Consider the following 11498-nt stretch of genomic DNA (forward strand, 5'->3'; position numbering starts at 1 on the left):
GGAAAGGGATAAGAAGCTTGGCCAAAATAACCATGGTTTAGTTACTTTAACCATTTGCATTTAATGTGAAAGATTCCACTTTATCCCTTAAGCCAAATCATCACTTCTTGAAGCAAGTTGCAAAGCTTGGAGTTCAGAATCCTTGGCCTATAAATAGAGGTTTAAATCACTCTTCAATTCACACCAAAACCTCACAATTATAGGTTTTCTCTCTTCTTTCTTAGAATGCAAGTTTCTTAAGTTTCAAAGAGGTAAAATTCTCAACCTCTAAATCTTTGAAGTTCTGGCCAAAGTGAGGGTTCTAACATCTCATAAACATCAAATGTGATGTGTTTGATCCACTCACACACCCCAAATCACCCCAAAACTCAGATTCACTTTTCAACCTCCATATGAACATGAAATGAGCCTTATCATGCCAAAATTCACACAAGCTCATTTCTGTCCAAACTAATGCTTCTAACACATCCTATATACCATATGTGAGCTATCCCAATCATCCTCCCTGACCTGTAACTCCAAAATCATCAAGCTTGATCCTCACTTGAGTCCTACTGCAGATCGAGCATCACCAACTGGTCCAGGGGTTTTCAATTCATTCCAGGCATTCAAACACCTTCCATAAGGTCCACTGATGCTGTCCAGATCAAGAAACAACAACTGGAACTCCTCATTTGCAGAATTCAATTCTCAGTTTGGCCGTTTTTGAGGTAAGTGCTCATGAACTTCAAACTCTATCATGCACGCATCATAAATGAAATATTGATATACCATCTTGTTTCTGCACCTATGAGGATCATTAACCCTCAATCAATTGCATCATATCATGATCATACACGATTTCACAATGATTTGTCATATTAGGGTTCTTCGTGTTCATCACAAAATTGATCACCTTAGAGCAAAAATAAATGAATTATGAGGGCACCATCATGATCCTTGTAAAAAACCGAGTGAGATAGACCCTTCACTTGATCAATTTGGTTCAGTTTTCAGAAATTTCAAAATCAAATTGGGGATGTGTTCTTGGCGCCTTTTTCTGTTCAGAAATTTCAAATGTTCGTTTTTAAATATAACTAAAGGGGGTAGTTATAATAACAAGCTGCGCGCGCAGCTGAGTTGGCAAGTGTTTTGGCTGGTGAACATAAGGGCGTGAGTTCAAGCCCTAGTGGAGACAAAACCATTTTTTTTGCAACCTATTTTCTTTCATTTTTAACAAACTTCACCAATTAATTTAACCAATCAAAATTCATTATTTTCACTTCATTTTTTTTACACTCTTTATTTAATATACATATTTTGATAATATTAAAAAAAATCACAAAAAAAGATTCATTTAATATATTTTTAATTAAGTTTAAAATGACTTGTTTTTAAGTATTTTTAATACTTTTAAATATTGTTTTTTTCATTTAATTTTTAACCTAATCACTTGTAAATATTTTTTGAATAAACCCTAATCATCTAAGTGTTAATTGAAGACAATCTTTTTGTTTATCTTGATTAATTTGACTCCTTTCAAAATTCAAATCATTTTAAAACAAGCGATCACGATTCATTTCAAAAACGATAAACCATTTTCTTTTGATTTTCAAAGAAAACTATTGATTAAATCTTTTTAATTGATCAATTGATTTTCAAAACAAAGTGGGGCCTCTCGAATATTAGAGAGTGTAAGTCCCATTTCTTTTCTTTTTGTACAGTTTTCAAAACAATAAAACTTCTTCAAAATAAAATCTTTTCGAACAATTTTCAAATCATTTTCAAAACAACAAAACTTCAAAGAAACAAAACTTTTCAATATACCATGGGCCTCCATGTAGGTATAAGTCCCAAGCCCTTTTGTACATACCCACTCTAGTACATGAAATTAGGTATTTCATTGTACGCCTTTTGTACATATCTCAATCAATTTGTTTTTAACTTTGAATAACAAACCAAAAAATGAAGGTTTCTTTAAATCTTCCCAAAAATATACCATGGGCCTCCATGTAGGTATAAGTCCCAAACCCTTTGTAAATACCTGTTTACATAGCTTTGAATAAATTCAAGTGGACTTCTCCCCGAGTGTGAGTCCCGAGCCCTGTGTATACAAATGGATCATGCTTACAGGTATATTTCCTTCATAAACTCCATTATATACACACACACTTTGTCATATATGTATAACTGTTCATGTTTGTTCATGTACTTGTTCATATTTGTTCGTACTTGTTCATACTTGTGATTGTGTTATATATGCTTGTTCAACTTAGTACAACACTAGGTTCCCCATAGCCTCCTATTGGGCTTCGTGCAAAGAATCTCCCTAGTTTAGGTTAGGACATAGAGTATGGTTTCCCGGTGAAATCGCTCTAAGAGCTCAAACCAACTATACCATGCCTCCCCTTGGGCTTTGTACAAACGAGTGACCCTCCCATAGCCTCCTCTTGGGCTTACAATGCAAGGACCCTGGATTGTCCCTCCCATAGCCTCCTCTTGGGCTTACAATGCAAGGACCCTCGGATAGCCTCCTCTTGGGCTTCGTACAAGGACCCACGGGCTTCTTATAAGCATCCCCCAATATCCAAAACCAAATACCCTAGGAGATTAGACATTTATCATCTCTATGCTAGGAGTATCTCTTCTATATCATCACAAACAATCAATCAATCAATCAAACTTTTTTTGCCACAAGGCTGGCTAATCAATCAAACTGTTTTACCACCGTACTGGATGATTAATCAAAGTTTTTGTCACAAGGCTGACTTCATTGAAACTTTTGCCACAAGGCTGGCTGATTAATCAAAGTTTTTGTCACAAGGCTGACTTCATTGAAACTTTTGCCACAAGGCTGGTTAAACAAACAAAAACATCTTTATCATTCTAAGCACCCTAAGTGGCATGGCCCCGGGCTTATAATGAAAAGATTTTCAAAAACAAACAGATGTATGTGATGATATAGATTAGATACATCTAGCATTTAGACGACATTTGTCTATTTTCCTTTGCTTCCACTAGCATAAGTGGGAACTACGATTGCTCTGACTTTCTCAACATCCCTTTGAGAATACGTAGGCACAAGGTCGATCCTTGGCGAGCAAAACAAAACAAAAAAAACCATTCAAACCTTAGCACCCTTAGACCCCGAGCTACAGATGCTCTGATTCCCTCTAAGGGATATGTATGCAGAGGATCGCGATGATCTTTGCGAGCATAATCAAACAAACACCTTAGGTCCCACCTATTTCACAAGAACCTCCACCACAACAAGAATGGAATGAAAAACAAAGCAAAGAAACCTATAGAGTACTATAGATACATTGGGTGCTAATACCTTCCCTTCGTATAACCAACCCTCTTACCCAAAGATCTCTCCCCCCACTTTTAGGTTATTGCAGCTTTTTTCCTTTTCCTCTTTTGGAAATAATAAAAAGTTTGGTCGGTACAAAAGAAAAATCATTTTTTATGAGCACTCGAGCCCAAAGAAGGCATCAGGTGTCTCATCCACGAAAAAGAGGAACAAAACGATTTTTCGCCCGCGACAGAAAAATGGCGACTTCACTGGGGACCATCTTTTTATTGTTTCCAAAGGAAGGGTTAATTCTATTTACTTTATTTTTCATTTCATTTTTTGTTATATGTGTGGTTTTGGTTCTGTTACTTGTGTGGTTCTGTTACAAGTGATACATTATGGACAAATCCTAACCCGGATTAAGTACACATAAGAAATTAGGTGGAGGGTATAGTCATGTGCAGGCGCACGTGAGAATCCTTCCGCTCAGTGGAGGTTCCTTGTTTGTAATATATGTTTAGCGAGTTAATTGCGAAGACATTGTTGCTTTCATTGAACTGTAGAAGCTGAGAGACCGTAGAACCCCAACCCATCCTGGCCTTATTAGGTTGTGGTGCAGAAACTATTCAGGTGAAGACTTGGATTAGTTGTCATGCGGAGAACCACACTCAGACGAGTTTTTCTTGAGAATATTGCTGGCTCATGAGTTTAATTGTGGAAAGCCGGTAATATCCGAAAGAAAAATGTAGACTCTGACGTATCAGTAGAACATGTTTTGCAGGTGATTAACTAGAACTATCCCATATTTGGTTCTCTGACCTCATGCTCGTGACGCTGGACCTTTGAACCTGTGTGTATCATGTTTGTGTTACCATGTTTGTGTTGCCATGTTTACAGTACCATGTTTGCGTTACCATGTTCGCTTTACCATGTTTGAATATGTGGCATCCATGCATCCATGCATTCATACATCCATAAAAAATAAAAAAAATCTTTTTCCATAAAAACATGATTTTTTCCAAACAATTAGAGAATTTTCTTTGCAAACATTATAGGATTAGGTTATGGAGTGGGTAAAAAGGCATACCAAGAGGTACGGTTTCAAAGAGCCTAATGTGGAAAGACTGAAAGAGTTAGCGTCTTTTGTACAAGATCCTTCTGATTTTAGGAAAAGCCATGGAAAGCTTTTGCCTATCTTGAACACTCATGTTGATGAAGGACTTCTCAAAACTCTGGTTCAGTTTTATGATCCCGTCTACCGGTGTTTTACCTTTCTAGACTATCAGTTGGTACCAACCTTGGAAGAATATGCCAATCTTTTGGGTATTCCTGTGTCTGACAAAATACCTTTCAATGGTTTGGAAGCCATTCCTAAGTCACCAGTCATTGCAACAGGAACCCACTTGAAGAAATCTGAAATAGAGAGTAATTGGACTACCAAAGGAAACCTTCCAGGTTTGCCTTCACAGTTTCTAATAAAGAGAGCCTTTGATTTCATCGAGACTGGTAGCATGATAGCTTTTGAAGCTGTACTAGCCTTGCTCATCTATGGGTTGGTTCTGTTTCCCAATATCGACGACTTTGTTGATATCAATGCCATAAAGGTCTTTTTGAATGGAAATCCCGTTCCGACTCTGCTTGGTGACATGTATTTCTCTGTCCATCATAGGAATCACCAAGGTGGTGGAATTATTGTATGTTGTGCACCTCTGTTGTTTAAATGGATTGTTTCACACTTACCTAAGTCTCCCATTTTCACGGAAAACCAGGAAGGTTTACGTTGGTCTCAAAGACTTATGTCTCTTACTAATAATGATATCCGTTGGTATACCTTGGCTCACTGTGGTACAGAAACCATTGAAAGTTGTGGAGAATTCGCCAACGTACCTCTCATTGGTACACAAGGAGGAATTAACTACAATCCGATCTTAGCCCGACGACAACTCGGGTATGCAAATTCAACAAAACCCATTGGCCCTACAGTGGAAAGCTACTTCTATCAGGAAGGAAATGATCCTCAAGGGTTGAAGACAAAAATGGTGAAAGCCTGGTACGACATCCGATGGAAAGAAAAAGGTGAGATAAAGAACTGTATTGCTACGAACGCCTATACCTGTTGGGTGAAGAAAAGAGCAAAGGAGTTTCAAATGCCTTATGATTATGAAAAACCCATGTTCCCTGTGGTACCTCAACGACCCAACATTCCTGCTATGGAGGAATACCAAGACACTCTGACCAAGATGAGGATAGAAAAAGACGCTTGGAAAGAAAAATTTCGAAAAACTGATGTGGAAAACAGAAAGTTGAAGAAACAAGTGAAAGAACATGAAGAAACTCTCTATTATCAGGATGGATGGCTCATGAACAAAGATGAGAAGATCCGTCGGAAAGATGCCGCAATCAGAAGATACATCAAAGAAAGCAAGAAAAAGCTTGAAGGCTCAACAAGCAACGCACCAACTCCTGACAATTGGAAGAATGTGGTTGACAAGCTGAGAGCTGAAAAGGCCGAGTTGAAAGCTTACTATGGGAAAGAAATCATGAAGCTCAAGCTGCACAATGCATTTGGTTCTTCGTCTGATGAAGATGTTTAAGATTTGTTTAGATTTTCATGTATCATTTGATTCTGTAAGGAGCTACGCTCCAATGTTGTAACATTTCCCATTATTTCAATAAAAGAATTGTTTGTGTTCAAATGTTTGCAAGGAAATAATCTTTAAAATGTTTGGAAAAATCATAAATTTCCTTTTGCATACATCATTCTGCATATCGAGTCTGTTGTATAGAGTCTTATCTTTTGGATCTTTCTCCATTAGATCGTCAAGCTGTCGCGTCTCAAAGTTTCTCGACCGCGCTCGCAATCAGATCACAGATACAATACTCGTTCAAGCAGAAGAAGAGTAATGGAACACTCTGAACAAGAGAATATTGAGCTTCGTGGTACAGTGACCACCCTTCCGGAAAAATTGGAAAGTCTCACTACTTTGGTTGACTCCTTAATGGCCGCACAGAATCAGCCGCCGCCACCCAACAGCCAAGCGACGGTAACATCTGAAGTCACTACTCCAGTTTCTACGGTTGCATTCGGCATTCCATCTTTCTCCATGCCAGAAGGTTGGGGCCCGCCTTTCAGTTTTGGTACAAGATTTCGCCATAATTTTTCCGGGGTTCAAACAGCTACAACTGAAGCGCCTGCTGCACAAGGTTCAGCATTTACTCCAAATCAGGGGGTAACTTTTTCCCAAATCACTATGGCACTTTCTCAACCCACTATGACAGTTCCGACCCCTACGGTTCACACTGTTCCTTATGATGGCAATGAGATTTATCATGATCAAGGTGATAGCACAAATCAGCGTAATCTTGTGGGAGATCTCCAAGAACAGTTCAACAAGATTCAACTGGAAGTCAAAGCTATTCGTGGCAAAGATTTGTTTGGAAAGAATGCCCAGGAGCTATGTTTGGTTCCCAGTGTACAAATACCGGCTAAGTTCAAGGTCCCTGACTTTGAGAAATACAAAGGTAGTTCTTGTCCGCAAAGTCATCTCGTGATGTATGCCAGGAAGATGTCTACTTATGCAGATAATCATCAGTTGCTTATCCATTACTTTCAAGACAGTTTGACTGGTGCCGCACTGAAGTGGTACACAGGCTTGGATAGCACTAACATTCGAACATTCAATGACCTAGGTGAGGCCTTTGTCCGACAATACAAGTATAACTCGGATATGGCTCCAGACAGAGATCAGCTTCGGTCCATGGCTCAGAAAGACCATGAAGCTTTCAAAGAGTATGCCCAACGATGGAGAGAAACTGCTGCTCAGATTAATCCACCATTAAAAGAGAAAGAGATGACAAAGATCTTCTTGAATACTCTCAGTCCATTTTATTATGAACGCATGATTGCTAGTGCTCCAAGTGATTTCACCGAAATGGTAAACATGGGGATGCGTCTAGAAGAAGGAGTCCGAACCGGACGTCTGACTAAAGAAGGTGGATCTTCAAGCGGAACCAAAAAGTTCGGAAGTGGTTTCCAAAAGAAGAAGGAACAAAGTGTTGACATGGTGTCCCAAGGAAAGTCAAGAGGGAACGTCAATCATCGACAACAGGTTTCTGCTATCACACCAGTCATTAATACAACACTGAATCCGGGGTTTACTCCACAGTTTCAACAACAACAGCCTCGACAACAGGCTCAACAACTTAACAACAATCAGAATCGTGTGCAAAGAGCTCCACAGTTTGATCCGATTCCAATGACCTATACAGAATTGTACCCTGCTTTGATTGAAAAAGGTCTCGTTCAAACTAGAGCACCACCACCAGTACCTGAGAGACTCCCATGGTGGTACAAAGCTGAGGTCTCATGCCCTTATCATCAAGGAGCACCTGGCCATGATCTTGAGCATTGCATAACTTTGAAATACGAAGTTCAGAGGTTGGTTAGGTCAAATCTCCTCTCTTTCAGAAATTTGAATCCAAATGTGCAAGCAAATCCGCTGCCCAATCATGGAGGGCATGTTGTAAACATGGTATATGGATGTCCTGGCCAATACCGAGTCTATAATATCAACTTCTCAAGAGCAGATTTGGTACAAATGCACGCTACTCTTTGTCGGGGGCAGAATTTTCGCCAACATCAATACGGTTCCTGTAGAATATGTTGTGTGGATCCTCACGGGTGTTCGATTGTGAGAAGAGATCTCCAAGTTTTGCTAGATAATGGTACTATTGAGATCTACAGAAATAGGGATGAAAATGAAGTTAACATGATAGGATGTTATCCGCATGAGCTTTTAGTCTCAGATATCAACTCGGAAATGCCTACAGTTAACGTCATCGTTCCTCATTTCAACATGCCTGAGCGCATGGAAGTTACTTACAACAAGCCGAAGGTTCCTGTTGCTCCTTTAATCATTTGTCTACCTGGACCTGTTCCTTATGACTCTGACAAGGCAGTTCCATACAACTACAATGCCACAATGATAAAGGACGGACAAGAAGTTCCTTTGCCTACTCTTTCATCTGTTGTAAACATTGCTGATGTGAGTCGTGTAACAAGAAGTGGACGTGTGTATACTCCACTACCTCCAAAGCAGCCTGTTGCTCCTGCTACTGGACAAAATCCTGTGAATACACCAGTGGGAAATCCTGTGGAAACTCCTGTCAGTAATACAAACATTGATATTGGTCAATCCAGTGGAACCAATGTGAATCCTGACTTTGATGAAATTTTGAAGCTTATCAAAAGAAGTGAATATAAGATTGTGGATCAGCTTATGCAGACTCCTTCAAAAATCTCAATACTTTCATTGCTGTTGAATTCAGAAGCCCACAGGGAAGCCCTGATGAGAGTCTTAGATCAAGCTTTTGTAGATCATGATGTGACTGTTGATCACTTTGATGGGATAATAGCCAACATAACTGCTTGCAACAATTTAAGCTTCTGTGATGAAGAACTCCCCGAGGAGGGTAAAAATCACAATCTTGCTTTGCACATTTCTATGAACTGTCAGTCAGACTCTTTGTCCAATGTACTGGTAGACACCGGATCTTCCTTGAATGTGATGCCAAAGACGACTCTTGCTCGCTTGTCTTACCAAGGAATGCCTATGAAATTCAGTGGTGTAGTTGTCAAAGCATTTGATGGATCGCGGAAATCTGTTATCGGCGAAGTCAACCTTCCCATGACAATTGGTCCACATACATTTCAAATCACCTTCCAAGTCATGGACATCCAAGCTGCTTATAGTTGTCTGTTAGGACGACCATGGATCCATGAAGCAGGGGCAGTAACTTCTACGCTCCATCAAAAGTTAAAATTTGTAACAAATGGAAAATTGGTGACGATAAGTGGAGAACAAGCCTTGATGGTGAGCCATTTGTCCAATTTCTCTTTCATCAGTGCTGATGATGTGGAAGGAACTCCGTTCCAAGGTCTCTCTTTAGAAGACGAATCTTCCAAAAAGAAAGCATCGATCTCTTCTTACAAAGAGGCAGTAAAAGTAGTGAAAGATGGAACTACTACTGGCTGGGGGCAAGTTGTGATCCCTACCAAAAATGAAACCAGAGCAGGACTCGGATGTTCACCAACATTCTTAAACTGCACCAAGAAGGATGAAACCCTTCGTCCGATCAAAGAAACATTCATTAGTGGAGGATTCCTTGACCCAATTCCTCAAGAGGTTAATGTCCTTATCGAAGAATGCATCGAAGAAGGTCTACCCGATCCTGAAGAAGAATGGAAATGTTATCTCAATGACTCGGGATACATATCTCAGGAAGAACCATATCCTCATTCGGAGAAACCCAAAGGCAAAGAAACTGAGCCTGTTCCTGCAAAAATCTGGGACACCTTGGGACAACCAAGTGGAAAATATGATTATATGGTGAAATATACTGCGCCGGAAAGTTCAAAGATTTCCATGGAAGATATCCAACCAAATGGATGGGGAGATTCCTTTGAATATAATAGTCAACCAGAAGAGGTTTATCAGCCCTGTCAATTTTCTCAGCAGCCTGAAATTACTGAAAATTTCAGCTTCAACGCATCTGCCAAGATTAATAATCCTGAAGATGGTTACTATCACATAAATGCCATTTTTGAAGATGAAGGGGAAGATGATCCCGCAGTTGACTCAGAAAGTGTCGCTGACAATGAGTCTCTTCATCCTGGAGACTGGGAAATACATCCTGAAAATTCTGAAGATTGTGACTCATCTTATGCTCTTCAAGAAGTAGAAGAAGACCGTTTCAACTCTACAAAGAACAAGGTTGACAAACCAGGACCTTCAAATCCTGCCCGACCAGCGGTCAATGTCAATACTGAAGATAATTCCGAGGAGAATTTTCCTGAATACATAATGCACAGAGGAGTTCGTTGCTACTGGAAAGCTGTCGACGTTCCGAATGTTGTTCGCCGCTCAAAGTAATCACCTCGCTGTTATTTTGACCTCCTGCCTTGCCCAAAGCAGAGAGATGTTTTATAGGGCTTTGCTTTTAAATGTTCCGCCCAAATAACTTTGTGTATAGGGCTTTGTTTTAAAAGTTTCCCTCTTTGTCCTGCCCAAGACAAATGAGTTTGTGTTTAGGGCTTTGTTTCAAAAATGAATCATAAATAAAGTGTCATTTTGAATTCCCTACATTATATGTTTTATTTTTGCTTTTTCTGGAAATGGTAATCCTAAAAAACCAAAATAAAAAAAAAAACTTTTCAAAAAAATCTGCATACACTCCTGCATTCATAAATTTTCTGAAATAAATATAAATCACATGTGCAGATTTACTATTGATAAACCCATTGAATGCGATAACCCTATGCCCTCTCCCAACTTTGAGTTTCCTGTGTTCGAAGCCGAAGAAGAGGAAGAAGAGGAGATCCCGGACGAGATCTCTCGATTACTTAAACACGAGGAAAGAGCCATTCTGCCTCACAAAGAGCCTTTAGAAAAGATCAACTTGGGTTCTGAAGAAGACAAAAAAGAAGTGACCATTGGATCGCTGCTTGATACTAATATCAAGAGTAAGTTGACAGACCTTCTCAAAGAATATGTTGACGTGTTTGCCTGGTCCTACCAAGACATGCCTAGGTTGGATACCAATATTGTTCAGCATTACTTGCCATTGAAGCCAGAATGTCCGCCGGTTAAGCAGAAATTACGAAGGACTCACCCTGATATGGCTAACAAGATCAAAGTGGAAGTTCAAAAGAAGCTCGACGCAGGTTTTCTTGTCACCTCTGAGTATCCTCAATGGTTGGCTAACATAGTGCCAGTTCCGAAGAAAGATGGAAAAGTCAGAATGTGTGTTGACTACCGTGACTTGAACAAAGCCAGTCCAAAAGATGACTTTCCACTACCACATATCGACATGTTGGTTGATAACACTGCTAAGTTCAACGTCTTTTCCTTCATGGACAGGTTCTCCGGTTATAATCAGATCAAGATGGCTCCTGAAGACATGGAGAAGACATCTTTCATCACCCCATGGGGTACCTTTTGCTACAAAGTAATGCCGTTTGGATTGAAGAATGCAGGCGCAACTTACCAAAGAGCGATGACTACTCTCTTCCATGACATGATGCATAAAGAAATCGAAGTTTATGTGGACGATATGATAGCCAAGTCCAGCACAGAAGAAGAACATATTGAATACCTTTTGAAGTTGTTTCAACGACTAAGGAAATACCAGCTTCGCTTGAATCCTAACAAATGTACTTTTGGGG

The sequence above is a fragment of the Vicia villosa genome, linkage group LG7, assembly GCF_029867415.1.
Source record: "Vicia villosa cultivar HV-30 ecotype Madison, WI linkage group LG7, Vvil1.0, whole genome shotgun sequence".
In the NCBI taxonomy this organism is placed as follows: Eukaryota; Viridiplantae; Streptophyta; class Magnoliopsida; order Fabales; family Fabaceae; genus Vicia; species Vicia villosa.